The 16,946-nt window shown below is 39.0% G+C and overlaps 1 long non-coding RNA gene across 3 annotated transcripts in view; it reads left to right on the top strand.

Moving 5' to 3' along the window:
* Window positions 1–16,946, top strand: part of LOC111750520 (uncharacterized) — a 311,775-nt gene that overhangs the window by 256,071 nt on the left and 38,758 nt on the right. For 2 of the 3 annotated variants that reach the window (XR_010321511.1, XR_010321509.1), the window contains 3 exons: window positions 10,476–10,547; window positions 10,712–11,176; window positions 11,855–12,049. This is a non-coding gene — a long non-coding RNA (uncharacterized LOC111750520). The remainder of the gene's footprint in view (window positions 1–10,475; window positions 10,548–10,711; window positions 11,177–11,854; window positions 12,050–16,946) is intronic. The other variant, XR_010321510.1, reaches the window with a different exon arrangement.

Raw genomic sequence — 16,946 nt, 5'->3', positions numbered from 1 at the left:
CATCCCTCTCCAACCCATTGTCCAGTCCAGTCCCTGTCTGAAGAGTTGGCTTTGGGAATGGTTCCTGTCCGGAGCCAATGGAAAGTCTGGGGGCCATGACCACTGGGGTCCTTCTAGTCTCAGTCAGACCATTAAGTCTGGTCTTTTTATGAGAATTTGGGGTCTGCATCCCACTGCTCTCCTCTCCCTCAGGGGTTCTCTGTTGTGTTCCCTGTCAGGGCAGAATGAGTTGCAGCCAGGCACCATCTAGCTCTTCTGGACTCAGGCTGATGTAGTCTCTGGTTTATGTGGCCCTTTCTGTCCCTTGGGCTCATAATTCCTTACATCCTTGGTGTTCTTCATTCTCCTTTGATCCAGGTGGGTTGAGACCATTGATGCATCTTAGTTGGCCACTTGCTAGCCTTAAAGACCCTAGACGCCTCTCTCCAAGGTAGGATGCAGAATGTTTTCTTAATAGATTTTATTATGCCAATAGACTTAGATGTCCTCTGAAACCATGTTCCCCAAACCCCTGCCCCTGCTACGCTGGCCTTTGAAACATTCAGTTTATTCAGGAAACTTCTTTGCTTTTTGTTTAGTCCAGTTGTGCTGACCTTGCCTGAGTTGCGTGTTGTCTTTCCCTTTACCTAAAGTAGTTCTTATCTTCTATCTAATGAGTGAATACCCTTCTCCCGATCTCCCTCCGTCCCCTCTCTCGTAACCATCAAAGGATATTTTCTTCTATGTTTAAAGTATTTCTTGAGTTCTTATAATAGTGGTCTTATACAATATTTGTCCTTTTGCAACTGACTAATTTCACTCAGCATAATGCCTTCCAGATTCCTCCATGTTATGAAACGTTTCAAGGATTCATCACTGTTCTTTATCAATGTGTAGTATTCCATTGTGTGAATATACCATAATTTATTTATCCATTCATCCATTGATGGGCACCTTGGTTGCTTCCATCTTTTTGCTATTGTAAACAGTGCTACAATGAATATGGATGTGCATATATCTGTTCGTGTAAAAGCTCTTATTTCTCTAGGATATATTCCAAGGAGTGGGATTGCTGGATCTTATGGTAGTTCTATTTCTAGCTTTTTAAGAAAGTGCCAAATCGATTTCCAAAGTAGTTGTACCATTTGACATTCCCACCAGCAGTGTAGAAGTGTTCCAATCTCTCCACAGCCTCTCCAACATTTATTATTTTTTGGTTTTTGGATTAATGCCAGCCTTGTTGGAGTGAGATGGAGTCTCATTGTGGTTTTGATTTGCATTTCTCTAATGGCTTTTTTTTTTTGGTTTGGGAATGGCTAATGATCTTGAGCATTTCCTCATGAATCTGTTAGTTACCTGAATGTCTTCTTTAGTGAAGTGTCTGTTCATATCTTATGCCCATTTTTTTAATTGGGTTATTTGTCTTTTTGCAGTATCATGTAGATTTTAGAGATCAGACGCTGATCGGAAATGTCATAGCTAAAAACTTTTTCCCAGTCTGTAGATAATCTTTTTACTTTTTTGGTGGTCTTTGGATGAGCATAGGTGTTTGATTTTTAGGAGCTCCCAGTTATCTAGTTTTTCTTCTACATTCTTTATAATGTTTTGTATACTGTTTATGCTATGTATTAGGGCTCCTAACATTGTCCCTATTTATTCCTCCATGATCTTTATCGTTTTAGATTTTATATTTAGGTCTTTGATCCATTTTGAGCTCGTTTCTGTGCATGGAGTGAGGTATGGGTCTTGTTTCATTTTTTTTGCAGATGGATATCCAGTTATGCCAGCACCATTTTTAAAAAGACTGTCTTTTCCCCATTTAACTGTTTTGGGGTCTTTGTCAAATAGCAACTGCTCATATGTGGATGGATTTATATCTGGATTCTCAATTCTGTTCCATTGGTCCATGTATCTGTTGTTGTACCAGTACCAGGCTGTTTTGACTACTGTGGTGGTATAATAGTTTCTAAAATCGGGTAGAGTAAGGCCTCCCACTTTGTTCTTCTTTTTCAGTAATGCTTTGCTTATCTGGGGCCTCTTTCCCTTCCATATGAAATTGGTGATTTATTTCTCCATCTCATTAAAGAATGTTGTTGGAATTTGGATTGGAATTCCATTAAATGTATAGATCGCTTTTGGTAGAATAGACATTTTGATAATGTTAAGTCTTCCTATCCATGAGCAAGGTATGTTTTTCCACTTACGTAGGTCTCTTGGTTTCTTGCAGAAGCGTATTGTAGTTTTCTTTGTGTAAGTCTTTTACATCTCTGGTAAGATTTATTCCTAAGTATTTTATCTTCTTGGGGGTTACTGTAGATGGTATTGATTTGGGGATTTCCTCTTCAATGTTCTTTTTGTTGGTGTAGAGGAATCCAACTGATTTTTGTATGTTTATCTTGTATCACAATACTTTGCTGAACTCTTCTATTAGTTTCAGTAGTTTTCTTGAGGTTTTCTGTGTATAAGATCACGTCATCTGCAAATGGAGATAAATTTACTTCTTCCTTGCCAATCTGGATGGCTTTTATTTCCTCATCTAGCCTAATTGCTCTGGCTAGGACCTTCAGCACAATGTTGAATAAGAGCGATGATAAAGGGCATCCTTGTCTGGTTCCCATTCTCACGGGGAATGCTTTCAGCCTCTCTCCATTTAGGATGATGTTGGCTGTTGGCTTTGTATAAATGCCCTTTATTATGTCGAGGAATTTTCCATCTCTTCCCATTTTGCTGAGAGTTTTTTTTGTCATGAACGGGTACTGAACTTTGTCAAATGCCTTTTCTGCATCGGTTGATAAAATCATGTGATTCTTGTCTTTTGTTTTATTTCTGTGGTGGATTATGTTAATTGTTTTTCTAATGTTGAGCCATCCCTGCATACTTGGTATGAACCCCACTTGGTCACAGTGAATTATTTTTTCGATAAGTTTTTGAATTCTATTGGCTAGAATTTTGTTGAGGATTTTCGCATCTAAGTTCATGAGGGATATAGGTCTATAATTTTCTTTTTTTCTGGTGTCCTTACCGGGTTTTGGTATCAGGGACATGATGGCTTCATAGAATGAGTTTGGGAGTATTCTGTCTTTTTCTATGTTCTGAAATACCTTTAATAGTAGTGGTGTTAACTCTTCTCTGAATGTTTGGTAGAACTCTGCAGTGAAGCTGCCTAGGCCAGGGCTTTTTTTTTGTTGGGAGTTTTTGGATTACCTTTTCAATCTCTTCTTTTTTTATGGGTCTATTTAGTTGTTCTACATCTGTTTGTGTTAGTTTAGGTAGGTAGTGTGTTTCTAGGAATTCATCGATTTCTTCTAGGTTTTCAAATTTTGTTAGAGTATGATTTTTCATCGTAATCTAATATGATTCTTTTAATTTCAGCTGGGTCTTTTGTAACATCACCCATCTCATTTCTTATTCAGTTTATTTGCTTCCTCTCCTGTTTTTCTTTTGTCAGTTTGGCCAGTGGTTTATCATTTTTGCTGATTTTTTCAAAGAACCAGCTTTTGGTCTTGTTGGTTCTTTCAATTGTTTTTCTGTTTTCTATTTCATTTATTTCTGCTGTAATTTTTATTATTTGTCTTTTTCTGGTGCCTGAGGGTTTCTTTACTTCCTCTCTTTCTATTTGTTCAAGTTTTATGGCTAATTCTTTGACTCTGGCCCTTTCTTCTTTTTGGATTGTGCATTTATTGATATAAATTGGCCTCTGAGCACTGCTTTCGCTGTGTCCCAAAAGTTCTGATAGAAAGTGTTTTCATTTTCGTTGGATTTTATGAATTTCTTTATTCCATCCTTAATGTCTTCTATAATCCAGTCGTTTTTGAGCAGGGTATTGTTCAGTTTCTAAGTGTTTGATTTCTTTTCCCTGATTTTTCTGTTATTGATTTCCATTTTTATGGCCTTATGGTCAGAGAAGATGCTTTGTAATATTTCAGCGTTTTGGGTTCTGCTAAGGCTTGCTTTATGACCTAATATGTGATCTATTCCAGAGAATGTTCCATGTGCACTAGAAAAGAAAGTACACTTGGTTGCTGTTGGGTGGAGTGTTCTGTATATGTCTGTGAGGTCAGGTTGGTTCATTGTGGCATTTAGATCTTGTGTGTCTTTATTGAGCTTCTTTCTGGATGTCCTGTCCTTCACCAAAAGTCGTGTGTTGAAGTCTCCTACTATTATTGTGAAGCTGTCTATCTCACTTTTCAATGCTGATAGAGTTTGTTTTATGTATCTTGCAGCCCTGTCATTGGGTCCATAAATATTTAATATGGTTATACCTTCTTGGTATATTGTCCCTTTAATCATTATATAGTATCTTTCCTTATCCTTTCTGATGGATTTAACTTTAAAGTCTATTTTGTCAGAAATTAATATTGCCACTCGTGCTCTTTTTTGATTGTTGTTTGCTTGATATATTTTTTTCCATCCTTTGAGTTTTAGTTTGTTTGTGTCTCTAAGTCTAAGGTGTGTCTCTTGTAAGCAGCATATAGATGGAAAGTGTTTTTTAATCTGTTCTGCCACTCTCTGTTTCTTTATTGGTCCGTTTAGTCCACTTACATTCAGGGTAATTATGGATAGCTATGAATTTAGTGCTGTGATTTTGATGTCTTTTTTGTGTGTTGTTGACAGTTTCTTTTTCCCACTTAATTTTATGTGCAGAGTAGATTATCTTTATATATTGTCCTTTCCTCACATTCTTTGTTGTTGGTTTTGTTTTTGATGAGTCTCTATTTTTTTCTTGTATTTTAGTTTGATGAGTAGGATAGTTTGTCTCCTTTGTGGTTACCTTATTTTTTACCCCTATTCTTCTAAATTTAAACCTAACTTTTATTTCTTTGTATCACTGTATCTTCCTCTCCATATGGAAACTGTATGATTACATTTCTTTGTCCCTCTTTATTGTTTTAATGTTGTCTTCTTTTATATAATAATATCGCTGTTATCCTATTTTGAGTTTATTTATTTATTTATTTTTAATCTTGCTTTGTTTTTTTGATTTCCCTGTCTGGGTTGGCATCTGATTGTTCTAGTCTTGGGTTGATACCTGATATTATTGATTTTCTAACCAAAGAACTCCCTTTAGTATTTCTTGTAGTTTTGGTTTAGTTTTTATGAATTCCCTAAACTTCTGTTTATCTGTAAATGTCCCAATTTCACCTTCATATTTAAGAGACAGTTTTGCTGGATATATGATTCTTGGCTGTCAACTGTTTTTCTTCAGTTTTTTAAATATGCCATTCCATTGCCTTCTTGCCTGCATGGTTTTTGCTGAGTAGTCCGAGCTTATTCTTATTGGCTCTCCTTTGTAGGTGACTGTTCGTTTATCCCTCGCTGCTCTTAAAATTCTCTCTTTATCTTTGGTTTCGGCAAGATTCATTCTAATATGTCTTGGTGACTTTTTTTAACATCTACCTTATGTGGAGCTCGATAAGCATCTTGGATAGATATCTTCTCATCTTTCATGATATCAGGGAAGTTTTCTGCCAACAAATCTTCAACAACTCTCTTTGTATTTTCTGTTGTCCCTCCCTGTTCTGGCACTCCAATCACTTGTAAGTTATTTCTCTTGATAGAGTCCCACATGATTCTTAAGGTTTCTTCCTTTTTTAAAATTCTTTTATCTGATTTTTCTTCAAATATATTAGTGCCAAGTGCTTTATGTTCAAGTTTAGAAATTCTGACTTCTATTTGCTTAATTCTGCTCCTCTGACTTTCTATTGAGTTGTCTACTTCTGTAATTTTATTGTTAATCTTCTGAATTTCTGATTGCTGTCCGTCTATGGATTTTTCCAGCTTATTAAATTTTTCATTATGTTCCTGAATAATCTTTCTAATTCTTCAATTGCTTTATCTGTGTGTTCCTTGGCTTGTCCTGCATATTGCCTCATTTCCTTCCTGATGTCTTGAAGAGTTCTGTATATTAAACTTTTGAATTCTGTATCTGGTAATTCCAGGGATGCACTTTCACCTAGAAGATCCCTGGATTCTTTGTTTTGAGAGCTTGTTGAGGTGAAAATTATCTGTTTCTTTATGTTACTTGATATGGACTGTTGTCTCCAAGCCATCTATAAGTTATTGTGTTAGTTTATGTTTACTTACTGTGTCGTAGCTGCTTGCTTTGTTTTGTTTTGATATGCCCAAATTTGTTGCTTGAGTGAGCTAGTTTATTTTTGCCTTTGGAGCTCTGAGGTCCTGTCCTCAGATGCCTAGAGCTGTTATCATGTATATCAGTCTGGGAGTCCATTCACTTTTCTTGTATGAATTCAGCTCATGTGTCCAGGTAGCTGATCATCAAGTATGTGGTACAGGTTCTGTCCTACAGTCTTAGAGGGGCAGGGGTAACTGGTGTAGGTACCGGTATCTGGTTGCAGCAGGGGGTTACACTCTGAACAAGGCAGGGGGCTGAGAACCAACCCGAGTGTCTCTGAGGAAAGCACGTCCCTGTTCCCTACAGTGTGCAGGTGGGTTGGTTCTGCAGACAGACCATGGGCACCTAAAGTTTTTGGTTGTAAGATCTGGGAGGTACCAGTTATCCTTGGACCCCTGTCATGGGTGGCTGGGTGGCCTCAGTGGATCTACCAGTCCTTAGACCCCTGATGTGGGTAGGTGAGGACCCTGTTTAATAGGCAAAGCAATGTCAAACATCAAACACCCACCTCTCCTCCACACAGCTGAAATGGTTGGAGTCTGCCAAAAAGGGCCTACCCACTACCCGCTGCTGTCGAGTCAGTTCCGACTCATAGTGACCCTGTACAAGGGTCTATTCTCCTCAAATAGGCCCACACAGGTCCATACAGAGGGGAAAGGAGCTCAAAGTCCACAGACCAATTACGCCTGGACAGGGGCCACTTCTGTCCTGAGCTCTCCTGGTCAGTGGAGCTGGCAAATTATCTTTTCTTTGAAATGCAAATTTTTTCCTTCACCAAGGTCAGAAGAATGGCTCTAGGCACTCAACAGAGCCTATCTCAGGCCCAAGGAATTCAGTTGTTGAAGCTGGCTTGGGGGTGGGGGGGTAGTGGTAAAATATACACTAGTACTTAGCTTTTGCCAAGAGTGCTGTTCTTCTCTGGTTCCGGAGGTGTGAGCAGGCTATGTGGTTGCCTGCTTCTCCCTGAGGATACTGAGGCAGAATGCTAGTACCAGCTCACCACCACGGCTCTAGGAATGGTGCCCGAGGGCTCCCCATGGTCCAGGTCTGGTAACTCCTCTCTGCTTCTGAACTGTCTCTTCTTCCCCCTGCCCCTCTGTTCGTTTTCTAAGCTTGCCTTTGATACTCAGGGCTCCTAACTTGTCATGAATATACTCGTTTCACTTGTTTTTTTTGGGTCTTTGTTGTAAAGAGGGCTCATCTGAAGTGTCTGTCTATTCTGCCATCTTGGCTCCACCTCCCAGGACACTTCTTATAATACTGGGATAACTAGCATAATTATACTGGGATAACTAGACTAAACTGGTACTTTCCCTGGCAAACAAAGAATACTGTATATTTGAACATGACATAAAGTAAATCCCATTAGCATGTTGCTTACATTTTTAACATATATTCTCCTCTGTGACTGCCACTTCTCTATCATCCTGGCTAGTGACCTTTGTCCCTTATGGTTTGTGGCTGAAGAGAACAAAAATTAAAGGTAGATTCATTAATACTATGTAGGAATGAGCTGAAAGTGTATTGTTGCAGTATTTTAGCTCATTTTTAGGTGGCTCTGAGGTCTTACAGGAAGAAAAATCCTCACACAGTATATATGTAAAAGGCTGGGTAGTATGCCTCAGGTTCATTCTGCCTAGGACAGATACTTGAGGTGTGTATTTGTGATGCTTCATGGGAGGTGCTAATCATTTGGTTAGATGAGCCAGGGGATTTCAATGGGTAAAACTAAAGGGTTTGTGAAAAGAAGATCTAGGATAAAATTATGTGGGTGACTCTTTCCGAATAGATAGTGCAAGAATAACTGAATATCAAGAAAAGCCACCATTAATGAGGGTACTCTTGATAACCAGGTATACATGATGACCATTTGTCCTCAGCCTTTTCCCAGACACACCAGTGCTTGTTCAGTGAGCTATTAAATAAAGTGGTCATGGTAGCAAAGTCATGAGCTCAGAAGCTCCTAAAGCTTCTTTTACTAACATCACTAACAAAAGCACTCAGTTTTCTAGTAGCAGCCAACAATCTTGTGCTCATGGAAGCTGACTACTAAATATTTAGGAATTTTGTGGGTCTTTTGTTAAACTATTGGTTCTTGAAATAAACCGTGTTGATACTATTTACACCATGAATATTGGTAAGTACCACAAATCAGGACTTTTAAAATTTTCTTCTGGAATTTTGGGGGCTGGTTTACCAACATACCAGTTAATCTAGGGCAACCAGCCAGCTAACTAGAGCCTGGGGATTTAACTGGACCCCTTCTATTATAGACCCAAAACCCAACCCATTGCCGTTGAGTTGATTCCTACTTATAGCTACCCTATAGGACAGTGTAGAGCTGACCCATAGAGTTTCCAAGGAGCTATAGCTCTTAACCACTATGCTACCAGGGTTTCCATAGACAAAACAAACAAACAAAAAAACAAGCTTGATGCTCTTGAGTCAATTACAACTCATAGCGACCCCATACGACAAAATAGAACTGCCCATAGTGTTTCCAAGGAGAGGATGGTGGATTTGAACTGCTGACCATTTGGTTAGCAGCTGTGGCTCTTAACCACTGCCATAGAGTGGGAAGTTAATAGTCCTATTGGAATTTATTCTGAATTTGGTTTTGTCTTTCCTGAACATCATGCTTCTGCCAGCAACAATATCTGTGATTATCAATATTTTATTCATTAACATGTTATCTCACACAACTTTGCTTCTGGTCAAGGGATTCATTTTGCAGTGGTATTCAGTACGCTTATTATGTACCCTATAACCTCCAATTAGTTTGCCTATGAAAGACCAAACATGATGTGAACTTTAGAGACAACTCCTAGAAAGTTTGGGAAGTTTGGGTGCTATCCTATAGAATATGGTGCATGTTCTGGAAAAATAATCAATGTGTGTTATTTTTTCCCCCACAGCCAAAATACATGGGTCAGGAAAACTTAAGATGTGGTAGAGAAAGTAGCATCTTTCACAATTATATCTAAAATGACCCACTTCAAAATTTTGTTTCTTATCTCTAGGACTTTTAGTTTTGCCTGTTTGTAGTAACTATCTATTGCTATGTAACAAATTAAGCCAACAATTAGTGGCTTAAAAGAAGAAACATTATCTCACTAAGTTTCTGAGGTTAACAAATTTAGGAGTGACATATCTAGGTGGTTCTTGCTTAGCCTTTCTCATGGGGTTGCAGTCAAGCTGTTGGCCAGAGCTGCAGTCATTTGAAGGCTCAACCAGAGGAGGCTCAACTTCCAAGCTGACTAACGTGGTTGTTGGCAGACATCAGGTCCTTGCTGTTGTACAGAAACCTCAGTTCCTTACTACTTGGGGATATCTGTAGGCAGCCCAGTTTCTTCATGACATGGCATCTGGCTTCCCTTAGAGTTGAGGATTCGAGAGAGAGAGATCCCAAGAACTCATAAAACTTTATAAAGAACTCATAATCCTTTATAAACTAATCTCATAACTAAAGTGCCATAGCTCTGCCATATTCTGCTGTCATATGGACCAACCTGGTACAATACGGGAGGGGCATCAGGAAGCATACATTATCAAGAGACATCCTGGAGGCTGAATACCTCCCATGGTTATATATCTTGATACTTAAAGGAAGAAGGCTTTAATCATGGTATACAAAATGGATGAAAGCTGAGACTGCCAACTGGCCATTTAGTACTTCACAAGTGACTGCATTAACAGACAAAAGAGGAGTTATTGTGTTGACTAGGGTAAATAATCCTGATCATTAAGAGGAAACAGTGTTTCTGTAGTACTGCTGTTTAAAAAGTTTGAGTCAAAGCCCTTGGATCCCTGGAGTGCCTTCTAGTTCTGTCATGTCACATGGTGAAAGTTCATTGAAAAGTAGAGCAAAACCACCAAAGTTTCAAACCCTATGATTCCTTAGATCTCTACATCAGGTAAAAAAAAATTACAACCACCCGAGGTTCTGGCTGAGGGCAAGGGAAAATTATATTGTAAATGCCAATAGAGTCTAATGAATAATACAATACTATTTTCATCCTTAGTAACTATTAACCTGTTGCCATCAAGTCAATTTTGACTCACAGAGACCCTATAGGACAGCGTGGAACTCTCCCACACGGTTTCCAAGGCTGTAATCTTTACAAAAACGGACTGTCACATCTTTCTCCTATGGAGTGGCTAGAAGGTTTGAACTGCTGACCTTTTGGTTAACAGCCCAGCGCTTAACCACTGCACCACCGGGGCTCCTTCCTTGTTATTATCATGTAGTTATTTATATGTTTTAACTAATTTACCTGTATTTTTCTCTATGATTCCTTTGTTAGTTTTTCCCCTTTTGATTACTGGTGATGGTTGGTTTCTCAATTTCATCCATTTGTTACAGATTATTGGTTGTGGACTTGGAGATGGATGGATTAACCAATGACTTCGTGGAGCGTCCCCTTTCAGAAAGACAGTAAATGCGTTTCATTTTAAAAATGAATAGTCGTATTATGTTAGAAATAATTGTTTTTGTGGCTGTCACTACTTGGAATGTTAGGCGGGGGGAATGTATTCTGTTGATGATAAGCAGAGATAACAGTGAATATCTAATTTATGATCTTTCTTTTCTTATTGTAGTTATCTCCCATCGGGTTAATTCCCAGCTCATGGTGACCCCAAGCACAACAGAATAAAATGCTTCCCAGTCCTGTGCCGTTCCCATTACTGATTGCAGATCAAACAGTTGTGACCTAAGGGATTTTCATTGGCTGATTCTTGAAAGTAGATCTCCAGGCCTTTCTTCCTAGTCAACTTTAGTCTGGAAGCTCTGCTGCAACCTGCTGAGTATCACAGCAACATGCAAGCCACCACTGAGACACACGGGAAGTGGCTATGCATGAAGTGCACTGGCTGGAAGCAGAGCCTTGGTCTCCCGCATGAATGGTGAAAATCCTACCATTGAACCTCTATAGTCTCTGTAGCACCTCTGAATACTCCTCTTAAAAATCTCTCATCTTATGCTGCAGCATTTCCATTGACAATAGAATGCAAGTTGGTGTGGACACATTGGAGACTCAGTTCAGAAGAGACTGACACAAAGAGGTTACGCTATAGAGACTCATTCTTTGTGAGGGTGGGGAGACAATGAGCTTTCAGAGGTCACAGAAGCAAAACATTCTGGGAGTACAGTTCCGTGTCCTGGGTGGGCAGTGCAAGCTCTAGGGCTATGGTGGTAGCGACGGGACCTTTACTGGAGCATTTTATGTCAGTCCAATCAGAATACTCTTCTTGGTAAGGCAGGTAGCTCCTGCCTCAGTGAGATTTAATGAGCCACTCATATCCTCTAACACATACTTTTTATGCATAAATTGGATGGAACAGATCCTATTGTTTCTAGCTAGAAAAACTGGTCTTGATACATGCATATTTGAGGTAGCCAAAGAGGGGAAGGTAGAGACAAGTCTGCTCGGCCATCATAAAAGCATTTTTTTTAATCAACCTTTTCAGTGTTCCAAGAAGACTGAGCAATCTCACCAAAGTCTCAGTTCATTCAATCAGAATTGTTTCTTACTCAGCAAGAAGGTATAGCAATCTGCCCCAGTTGAAGAAAATCTCATACACAAAGTCTAAATTTACATAACAGATATATTAAAGGATCTTCTTTTTTCAATTTACCAAAGGATTAACTATATAAAAGGATTTGCTAAATGTTTTCTTTAACTGGCCAATTCTTCAGTTATTTACTACATTGTAGCTTATTTTAATATTCCATCTTTACAGACCTTTTCAAGACTGTACTTGCTACACAGAAGTTTGCCTTTATTTAAGTATGAGAATTTAAACATCATGGGAAGTTGTGAAACTATTAGTCTCTGTGGGCCAACAAAGGATTCCAAGCCACGCTTTCAAAATTGGAATGCTTTTTCTATATCAACATTATGAAGAATGTACGCTATTGAGAAATAAGTTTATCAGGTAGGACTGTTAAATGAAGACTATAAAATACACAGCTAACTAAAAAATTCAACACTACAGAACAATATGCCATCCAGTTTATCAATTTTTGTGTGTGTTAAGTTGGATAGCTATTGATTTTGTAGAATGACCATAATCCATTTTGTAGCTATTATTTTCGGATGTGAAGGAAAATTAATTTTTTTTTTAGAGTCTAAAGATACTGTACATTTGGGTTTTATGGCAATAATAGTGCAAAGGCTCTGCCTGCATTAGGGGTGTGTGTGTGTGCATATACGTGTGTGTGCACCGTTACGTATATTTTATACTGCACTGCACTTACTGCACTTACAAAAAAACACCCCTAAATTCCTACTGGGTTCACAAGTTCACAGCTGATGTTGAACACCTATTAGACATTTAAGAGCATCATAAAAAGACCATCTCTGGAGATTGTGTTTATGCTTGGAATAGATCTCCTCCCGGGAAAGCTGAAAGCCCATTAAAAGGATTTGATCTCAGCTTCTGTGAGTTGTTTCTTTTCCCATTAGAGAGCTGGTCTTACAGTTGTAATGGAGGCAGTTGTCTCTTTAATTACTGGGAATTAGGTTTCCTAACAACTACAGGAAGACAACTCGACCATTGATATTTAACAGACAATATAGAGGCAGAGATTTCACAAGTAAAAAAAAAAAGATTTAGCTTATCATGCTACCCAGGGTAGTTGAAATTTATGCCTGAGCTACATCTTTTTAATGCTTTCCAGAGAGGTACTAGATTTCAGTTTATGTAATAATTTGTGCTATTTCCGTTTGGTCATCCAAGCCATCCATTTGGTTCTTTTACAACCCAGGGCTTATTTTATTTTTTTCATAAATGGGATCTCATGAAATATTGGCTCAAATATTTATAGGCTACACTTTATAGGGATTTACCATATTTGAACAGCAACAGTAAATATCTTATTCGGTATATTTAAATTACTAGCATTCTTAATACCATCTGAACCATCAAAATTCTGACCCTAAAGTCCCCTTTTCTCAATGAATAATTTCTTAAATGGTTTTAATGAATTAGCTTCCTTAAAGTAACCAAAGGTCAGTGGAGAAGCTTAAAGGAAGAGTTGAAGCACAAATATTGAGTTTTATTTGTGAGGGAAAATTGGAATTGAGCTTGTGAAATGTTTTTAGCCTGATTTTGATCATAGCAAAAGCTGAGTGAATGTGAAGATCAGTGGTTTTTGCCAAAGAACAATTTACTTCAACTGATTGATTACACATTTTCATCAGCAGTAGCTACAGTCTGTAGATATGGATAGGGAGTCCCTGGGTGGAATGAACAGTTAAGCATTTGACTAATGACTGAAAGGTTGGAGGTTTGATGCCACCCAAAAGCATCTTGGAAGAAAGGCGTGGCGGTCTTCTGAAAGGTCATAACTGCTGAAAACCCTAGGAGTGTAAATCTACTGTGTACACATGAGGTCAGCTTGAGTGGGAATTGGCTTGATGGCAACTGTTTTTTAAATTATTATTATCATAGTTACCAACTCAAATCATCCTAGTAGATTTGCATCATTTTATCTTTCTTTCAGAAGCTCCAAGATGTGATTCATTTCATATACCCCCTAACGTTCCTATGAACAAAATGTCCTAGATGTTTTCTAATGGTACAAACTGCCTGCGTATCTGCTTTGAACTCTATTCACAGACCTCTGGGTAATCTCCATGCAGACTTCTGCTTGAAGGGAAAGGATGTTAAAGTTGCCTGGGTTGAGGGTAAGACTGAAAGTTACTTTTATCCCTCAGCCTTTTGGGCATGGCATGTTTCTGTTGGTGTTACCACCTATCTACCCATTGCCATTGAGTCAATTCTGACTCATAGTGACCCTATAGGACAGAGTAGAACTGCCCCACAGGATTTCCAAGGAGCACTGAGATCTACTGATCACCCTCCTTACTCTCCCTTCTTTCTGTATGTCTGCCTATGTTTCCAATTATCTGCCAACCAAAAAAAAAAAACAAACCTGTTGCCATCGAGTCGATTCAGACTCATAGCAACCCTATAGGATGGGGTAGAAATGCCCCATAGAGTTCCCAAGGAGCACCTGGTGGATTCAAACTGCCGACCTTTTGTTTAGCAGCCATAGCACTTAACCACTATGCCACCAGGGTTTCCAAATGTCTGCCAGATACGACTAATTTTACCTTATGGGTTTTTTTTTTTTTGGTATATGGCTTTTCCTTTTCATATACTCGTACATTACTCCTCACTGGTGTCTGAGTCTCATCTTGAGCCCTTCAAATCATGTCACATCTGTGCTTAAAAATCTGCAAATGATTGCTATTACCTATGGGATTAAGTTTAGACTTAATATTCGTGCTTTCAGTAACCTGATCTGTTAACTACTTTGCTTCTAGCTTTGCTGCTTGTACTTTCCCTAGAGACCTTATGATATTTCATGCCCTTGGACCTTTGCTTGGCTTATTCCTTCTCCTTAAAGGCTTCTGTTCTACCTCTTTAGTGTCTACCCACTTCCTTAAGATTTAGCTTAGGTAATACACTTTTCAGCATACCTTCTCTGGAGCCCCAGACACAATTAAGTGCCCCTCCTTTGGGCTCCCCTGAAATCCTGTATTTAGCCTTATCCTTGCATTATGTTGATATCATATTTTATATGGCTCTCTTGCCCTGTATCTCTTCCCCTTCTCTATTTCTGAACCATGTCCTACTCATGGTAGCTATTCAACAAATGTTTACCAAAGTGAATTAAACTTGTTTTGCTTCTTATCTGCCTCTGGTCTGTCCAGGTGGCTCTTGGCCTTTCCTTGTGCTTGTGTGTTCCTCATCTTTGATTGTTCTGTTTGTGATGACTCTGTCTTATGAGTCTCGTTTTACCTGCTCAACCCTCTCTTAGTGTGATGGTTTGGGTGCAGTTAGGCCTTCCTAGAGCCAGATGGAGAATACCGGAACAGTTCTGATTTTGAAATACTTTTTTTATTGGGAAATAGAAATCAAGAACTCCTTAAAGAAATAGACCCTTTGCTTAATTGTCCATGACAGTGTTCTGTTAGCAGGGATGGATTACCCAGTAAGCAAGGTATGCACGGGTTTACTTGTTACTTACTTAGCAATCTGTAGTGCATAATTTTACCCACTTTTCACAAAAGAACCCATGTGAAATTGTTCACTACAGATTAGGAAGTTAACACAATTAAGCCTGTGTATACTTTGCTTGTAGCCCTGGTTGCCCAGTGGTTAAGCACTTGGTTGCTACCCAAAAGATCAGCAGTTCGAATCCACCAGCCACTTCTTGGAAACCCTGTGGGACAGTTCTACTCTGACCTACAGGGTCACTACAAGTCAGAATCTACTCGACAGCAACAGGTCTTTTTGTTTGTTTGTTTTATACTTTGCTTACTGTAAGCCTGTGCATACCTTGCTTACTGGTTAATCTGCCCCTGCCTATTAGGATCCTCCCAGGTTGCCTGAGGCAATCTATCTAGGGTGAAATCATATTTAGGGATGATTTACAGAAAGGCTTTTAAAATTAGGAAGCTTCTGTTTTTGACCTATATGTCATTTCATATTGGCTTCAACTCATGTGAAAATAAAGACCTACCCATTGATATAAAAAGTTTGGTTTTTAAATATTTAATTAGAGTTTGCAGTGAGGTAAGAACCTGGTTTGAAAGATAGAGGACTTCTGATTTCGAAACAGTTGCTGTACATACCAAGCCCATTGCCAGTCATGCATAAGTCCCTCTCAATCTGCAATTTAATGAGAAAAAAATGTGCAAAACCTGTAAAGTAAACTCAGATTTTAAAAGCTTAGCTTTGTGGAGTTTTTCTCCCCCAACCCTCTATCTGAACTAATTTGCCTATCATGATATTAGGCACTCAAAGACGTTTTACCCAAGTCATGGGCAATTAGTTCAACAGCTCTCTATAGTGAACTCATGAATTCTTCATGCATGTTGTGGTTTGTAAGTTTAAGTGATCTTTAACTGAAGGGCTGTTGTAGGCTGGATTCTCCAGAGAAGCAAAACCAGTAAAGCATATGAAATATATGTTTATATAGAGAAAGATTTATAGCAAAGAATGGTTCACACGGCTGTAGGGACTGGAATGTCCCAAGTCCGTGGGTCAAGCTGGAGGCTTCTCCTGATTCAGGTAACCACACGGGCTGGGAAACCCAAGATTGGCAGGTCAGAGAGCAGGGCTGTTGCTCACAAGCTGTAAAGACTGATGAATCCGAAGATTGGCAGGCAAGACCACAGGTAAGCTGCTAGCTCAAGTCCCAAGAACTGGATGTCAGAACAGGAGCCAGCTGCAGGGTCCAGAGCAAGAAAAAGCCAAGAGCCTTGCCAGAATGTCCATTTATATTTGATGCAGGCCACACACCCTTTCAACTGATTGACTACTCAGCAGATCCCATCCTGGGGGTGATCACAACATGATACAACTGCCAAACCACTGAGAATTATGGCCCAGCCAAGCTGACATACAATCTGAACCATCATAATGGCTATCTCAATTTCTCAAGTGATTAACAAGATAAGGGATGTTGTAATATTGCACATTCAGGATGTAACATTCTAGGAGTACGATAATAACGCAAGTTTGTGAAGTGGATTCCCTATCTGTGTTTTACGTTGGAGAGTGACTTCTCTAAGGACCTGGTTTACTTCACCAAAGAACTGTATGTCTACAAGACACTGATCCCAGGTGATTTCTCTTCTGAACTTATTTTGTCTTTGTTTCTTGATGGCTTTACCTCACAGCAGAAGTAACGTTGCCTGCTGTGAAAAGTCCTTTGTGTAATTCTGATTTGTAAGCAGATGCTGTTTTTTTTTTTTTTTTTAAAGATTTTCCTGAGCTGGTAGAGCACCCCTAATCTCTGAGAACTCTAAAATTAATA

This window comes from Loxodonta africana, chromosome 3 (genome assembly GCF_030014295.1).
Source record: "Loxodonta africana isolate mLoxAfr1 chromosome 3, mLoxAfr1.hap2, whole genome shotgun sequence".
Lineage (NCBI taxonomy): Eukaryota > Metazoa > Chordata > Mammalia > Proboscidea > Elephantidae > Loxodonta > Loxodonta africana.
The sequence above is the reverse complement of the archived record's forward strand: the minus strand, read 5'-3'. Positions and strand labels throughout refer to the sequence as shown.